This window comes from Carettochelys insculpta, chromosome 7 (assembly GCF_033958435.1).
Source record: "Carettochelys insculpta isolate YL-2023 chromosome 7, ASM3395843v1, whole genome shotgun sequence".
Lineage (NCBI taxonomy): Eukaryota > Metazoa > Chordata > Testudines > Carettochelyidae > Carettochelys > Carettochelys insculpta.
In genome coordinates, this window is record NC_134143.1 from 20,991,057 (window position 1) to 20,997,356 (window position 6,300).

The window sequence follows — 6,300 nt, forward strand, 5'->3', positions numbered from 1 at the left end:
TAGACTGGGCTCTCACTCTTACCTGTTCTCCAGCTGAGGAGTTTCAGGGTTTGCTATCCCCTCCTCACCAAAACTGACATGGCAGACCTCTGCTCCCCAACCCGTGGGATGCGGGAGAGTTCACAGATGTTAGGGTATTGTTTGCTAACATCCATCACAGTAGTAATAATATTACAATGCTTTGTCAAACCCTTCTCATCCAAGGATCCCACAAATGTTTAAGCCTTACCATGCCTCCTGAAGAGAGGTAAGTGCCCACATCGCTTTTGTTTTTTTCACTAGGTCCATTTGCTTGTGTTTCATCCCCTAGGCTTTGTCCATCTGTGGCTTTAGAGTGTAAGACCTTCAAAGGAGGGACTGTCACCTGCCTGTGTTTGTACAGGCTCAGCACCCAGATCATTGGTATCCTAATGGGTGCAACTGCAATGTAAATATTTACTCCAGGTACTGCGATAATGGACTTGAGGCACAAAGGGTTTGGTTGTACCAGTGCGTAGCTGTGTAGTTCTCATCACACCCAAGAAATTTTAATGCAGGCAGTAGCCCAGATTCTCGGATAGGCACTTCAGAACAAGGTGACCTGACAATGGAGGCACTTGTACACTTTTATTTTCAGCCTAGCAGTGAACCATTATAGTTTATAGCAAACATGAAGCTATTAACAGCCCTCAAAATGCCACCCACTAGTTCAGGATTACCAGAGTATTGCATGCTTCAGTCACATCCCCTCTTCCCTTTTGGTTTGTGCCTCTGCTATGGATTGCATATGAGATGATGTAAATGCAGGCTCTACCTTGGTGGATGACTCCCGTACAGTTGAAAAATTCTTATCTATGAACATCCACCAGACCTTTACTCCCTGTACTCCCAAAGGGGCAGAAGCAGGCCAGGGAAGTCATCGGCATGATTGATTCCGATCTCATGCAATTGTAAATCAGGACTATCTCCCTTGGAGTTAATCGAATTATGGAATTATACCACTACAAAAACGGTATAAGGAAAATCAGAATCAGTTCTAGAGATTTCAATAGAGCTAATCACGATTTGCACAGAGGTGATCAAGAGAAGCATCTGTTTTAGTAAGGTTAATTGCCCAAGGTCAGACAGCAAATCAGTTATAGAGCTGGGGGTACCGTTCAGATGTCCAACTACCAGTCCTATATTCCTATATTTAATGTGTTTAGTTGAAAACTTGATAAAGCAGTTTTGCTTACATATCATATTCTGCTGCCACAACTATTAGAGCCAGATAAAGGACAAAAACATGGCAGTATTCTATGCCAACAAACAAGGAAAACCAGGAGCACAGTCTTCATGAAAGTGCCTCAACTACTCAACTGGAGAGAATGAAACATAAAATTAATACATGTAACTCAGATCAAAGCATTTCTAACAGAAGAACCAACTAGGTAAAGGGCAAGACATGATCTAGGGAGAAAGTTTCAACCTGAAGGTTTTCAGCAAGGTCAGCAAGGAAGGTGGGATTACTTGAGATGGATCTGTTTGTATCTGCCTATAACAACAGCATGAAGAACTTGAGGCACTGAAATCACAAGAACTGTTCTAACATGAAGTTACCACTATGTGCCTTAAGAACTCCAGTTAGCTTCAAAACTCATGGCAAGAGCAAAATATTTAATTTGGTTTTAGTCCTCATTCAAAACACAGAACACCACTGTTAAAACTAACAGATGGCATAGAATGGCCCTTTGGGCCTCACCCAGCAATATTTCATTAAAGATAGAATACAAGTGTTTGTGTGACTGATGAGCAGATGAAGAAATATGACTGGAAAATGGAACGTAAGAAAGAAGATTTAAAATGTGAGGTCTTTACTGGAATAGTAGGAATGAACAGCCAAAAGCTACATAAGAGAGAGAAAATGTTTTGAGTACATTTATGCCTTTCTATCCAATATTAGTATGGGGAATGGACTGAACTGTTACAGTTCTATACCTTTGAAAAATGATTGGAAACATGTCTAAGCCCTTATTATTATATCATTAGTCATGTTTTATGTGTCTGCATATACATGTATGTATAGGACAGTATAGCAGCAAGATTTTGATTTTTTTTTCTGTTGTCATCATTTTTGAAGCGTATATTCCAGGCTTCCTCTTTACTGGATTTCTTTAAGCTACAAATCTTGATGTACCCTCCTTTATTATATTTAAAGTTGTTACTAGCAAATTAACCCAGGGTTTCTCTAGTTGTTAGTGAAAGGTGTTTTGTTTTCTTTTTTTCTATCTAAAAAATAAAAGGTTTATGCAAATGATGTCCATTTTGGAAAATGAAGGAAAAAAGACGTTTTGTATTAATATAAGTTTGAGAATGATCCAGAGATTACATAGATGTTGTTGGTAGATAACATTTGCAGTGTTTCCGTCTTTTGCTAGAATAGAGGGATAGGAAAGTGGTGGAGTGCAGGAGTGCTGACAATATGGAGGAGGGGTGGTATAGGAGTGAAAGCAAGAGGCTGTGAGAGCTGAGGTTCAGGGCAGGGGGTGGAAGATACTGCAGTGAAAACACAGCGAGGGGTAAGGCCAGAGCGCTTGTGTGGTGAGACCAAGGGCAGGGTTTTGGCATGGGGGACTCAGGTGGGGTGTTGTTGAGGATTTAGAGCACAGAAGGGTCTGGATAGGGTATGGGGGTATAGAGGTCACAGCAATGGTTTTGGTGTGGGGGCAGCATAGTGCAGGGTGGAGTGTGGTAGAGGGAGGGCAGAGTCTGGGAGAGTGAGGGGCTTAGTGGAAGCGGGGGTTGGTGTGGTGAGTGTGAGAGGAGAGGGTTCAGTCTGTGTGGGGGTGTCAGAGCATAGGGTGGGAATGAAGATGTCACAGTAGGAGTTTTGTTGAAGGGTTCCAGATAGTGGATGGACTGAGGGCAGGGTACTGAGGACAGAGGGTGCAGGTGGTGGGGAGTAACAGAGCAGTAGACTTACATCAGGGGGTTGAGAGGTTTCAGGGGCCTAACTGGGGTGGCCACAGCTGTGAAAGAGGAGCTGAGCATGAGGGTGGGGGTCTGTGAGTGCTGCCTGGTCCTGGCATCTCCATGTCAAGGTCGAGGCTGCAGTTTCTGGACCCAGCATCTCCAGGGGGCTGGTGCTGAGCCAGGTGGGCCTCTGCAGCCCCAGACATAGCTCAGGGGCAGAGGGGCACCTTCCCACACTCCAGCGGGGACTGGGGCTGGGCTCTTTGCTGGGTGTGTGGCCTTTCCCCACCCCTGCAAGAGTAGCAGGAAGTGGGGCAGGGGAGTGGGGGCGCCAGTTGTTTTCTCCAACACACACAAAATTATTTGTCATGCAATACATGTTTACAGCAGGATGTCCCCAAACTTTTTACATATTCTACTTCCTCTCACTTTACATGTGTGCATTTGTACAACTATCTTCCTAACTTTGACTCCTGAACCTACTGTAATTATGACAGAGAGAGAGCCCGGTTAGTCTGTATTCTATCAGAACAAAAAAATCAGACGTATTTTAAAGACTAACAAAATAATTTATTAGGTGGTGAGCTTTCATGAGACAGACCCACTTCTTCAGATCATAGCCTTTCCCAAACAGACTCAATATATAAAGCACATATCTGAAGAAGTGGGTCTGTCCTACAAAAGTTCATCACCTACTAAGTTATTTTGTTTGTTATTTTGTGCTACATTACTGCTTTTCATTTTCTACTGTAATTATAACAATTTTACTTCATGTTTAAATTTCTTTTTTAAAATGTGTTGCCCTTCTCAGCATGAACATCACAAGCTTCCTGTACAAAATCAAGACTTTATTTAGCAACACAATCGAAACACTGATCCAGTATCATATCCACACTGCACTGCACGTATATTAAGGGGGAGTTATCCAATGTTTCAAGATCACATATTGTTTGCTATTGACTTGTTTGTTGTTAGGCTTTTAGACATTCACCATTTATTGATAATAATCAGGAGGGGTTTTTTTTTGTTTGTTTGTTTTGACTTTGCAATTATAGCCTAAGGAGCCACAAGGAAGTCCTTAAGGAGCCACGGGCTGCAGACCCGAGTTAGGGTAAGAGGAATCTGCATACCAAATTTTGTGATCGTAGCTCAGACAGTTTAAGAGCAGTTCTTGAACAAATGTAGTACAGACAGATACACTCTAAAATATATATTAAATTATTTCAACTGTCCTTGAAAAAACTACAACTAATATTGTTACCTCAATTTACAAGGGACACCACAACATAAATAGCCACATGCTTCGTAATGTTTAGGGTAGACCGAGGTAGGATGAAATAATGGAAAAATTTTTACCTGGACTAGAAGGAAAGGAAGATGGAGAGGGAATCCAAATTTATTCTATGCAATGAGTGTTTTACAAAAAATGATCTAATCACATCAACTTGACTGCAGTAATAAGCAAAATCTCCCACAGGAGGGATCATTGGCAGGTTAGAACATCAGTCTCTCTGTTTTAATGTATTTTAAGTGACCCCAGAATCAGATTAGGCCCCTGGGTTATTACAGCCTTTGATTGTTCAGTCTAATTTTGCTGATTTGAATACAGGAACAAAATTTCTTGGTCCTCATCATCAGCTAAATTAGATAAATTACAGATCTTTACAAGCCTACTAAGTCTACCAACAGCATGGATATTTTTCAATCAATTGCCCATATTTTGAATAGTGAAGAAGATTGTTAAATTAACATGTTCTTGTGAAATTATCTTTAGATCCAGGGTGGATTTCTCAGGAGTGAAGTACATAGAGCAGCATATGAAGTGATGCACTCTATGATATTCTGCCACACAGATCTGTCAGAAGGGCAGACCAGCCAAACTGGTTAGTAGATTCTGTTGTCATTGCAAAACAAAAAGTCTGCTGAACCAGTTACATGAAAATGGCTATATGATAGTATAATCTGGGGGCTGTGAATGAAACACTAACTGCCATAGTTGCTAACCAAGTTTTTATCTTATTGCGAGCAGAGACAAACCTTGTTTAGAGGCAATCATGTTACACCGATTATAAACTCTATTAAAAGCTGTAGTATTGTCAAAGCCTTACCAAACTTTCACTGATTTCAGGCAAAAACAGGTATGCCTAATAAACATTTAGATACTATAGTGATGAGCATGGTTTTTATGCTTCAATAAACAGACCATCCTCATCATCTTAGTATTTAAGGCTTGGTGTATAAAGGTATGTAGGTTCTTCCATTGATTTTAGTGGAAGTTTGAAGCCAAAGTACTTATTCTGCTCACTGAACTCCGCATAATTTTTGTAGGAGTTTTTCTCCTTTTTCATGGATTTTGATGTAGAAAGATGATCTGAAATACCAGATCTGTATATTTAATTGTTTCATATTGCCTTGGGGCACCCAACAACCTATTTATACTTATTGTAGTTATTTCCTTCCCTTTTACCTTCTTTATAGCTCTCTCCTTGTAGGCACCTATTTCTTTCATTGCCTACTTCTGCCCCCCCCCCCCACACACACATGGTCTTTCTGTGCCTGTAATGTTACTGATCCCATGTTCTTTAATGAACTTTTGTGAAGTCCTCAGAGCTAATTTCTTATGACTCAAAATCTGTGGAAATATTGACCTACATCATATATCCTACTTGCCCACTGAATAGGAGACATATTTATGCTATTTTGATTTCTACATAAAACTTCAGCTGACTTGAATGGAGGTTCCACATGCAGAACAATAGCACATAAAAATCCCAAGTGTTGGAAGCCATGGAGACAGTTCCCAAGCAGAGTACTGTAATTCCTTTGAATCCACCCAGTTTCACATACTACTGTAAATGGAGTTATAGTGAGGATGAGTTTTGCCTATGTACATTAAAAAAATCAGTAACATATGCCTACTGAATTAATCTCTGAGGCCAGGACAAGCAGCTAAATTGCAGATAGGGCCATTTGGGTTGGATGTTAGGAAAATCTTATTAAGTGTCAAGGTGGTTTTAAGCACTAGAATATGTTGCCTAGGCAGTTATGGAATCTCCTCACTGGAGATTTTTAAGAGAAGATTAGACAAAACCAGGGATGTCAGGGATGGTCTACTCCAGTAGACTCAGTCCCATCATGAGTGGGGAGGACTGGACTAGAAGACCTCTCAACATCGCTTTCAGTCCTATGATTCTATGACAGCCACACCAAATAGTTAATGTTAGTGATATAGCTAACATTTGTAATTGCCTGCTGCGTAGACTATAAGTGAATGATAGTCCAAAACATTTATTTTTCTTAAGACCAGTTATCTCAGAGGTCCGGGGGTGCTAATTGTAATGATGTGCTTTCTGATGAACAATGATTAAT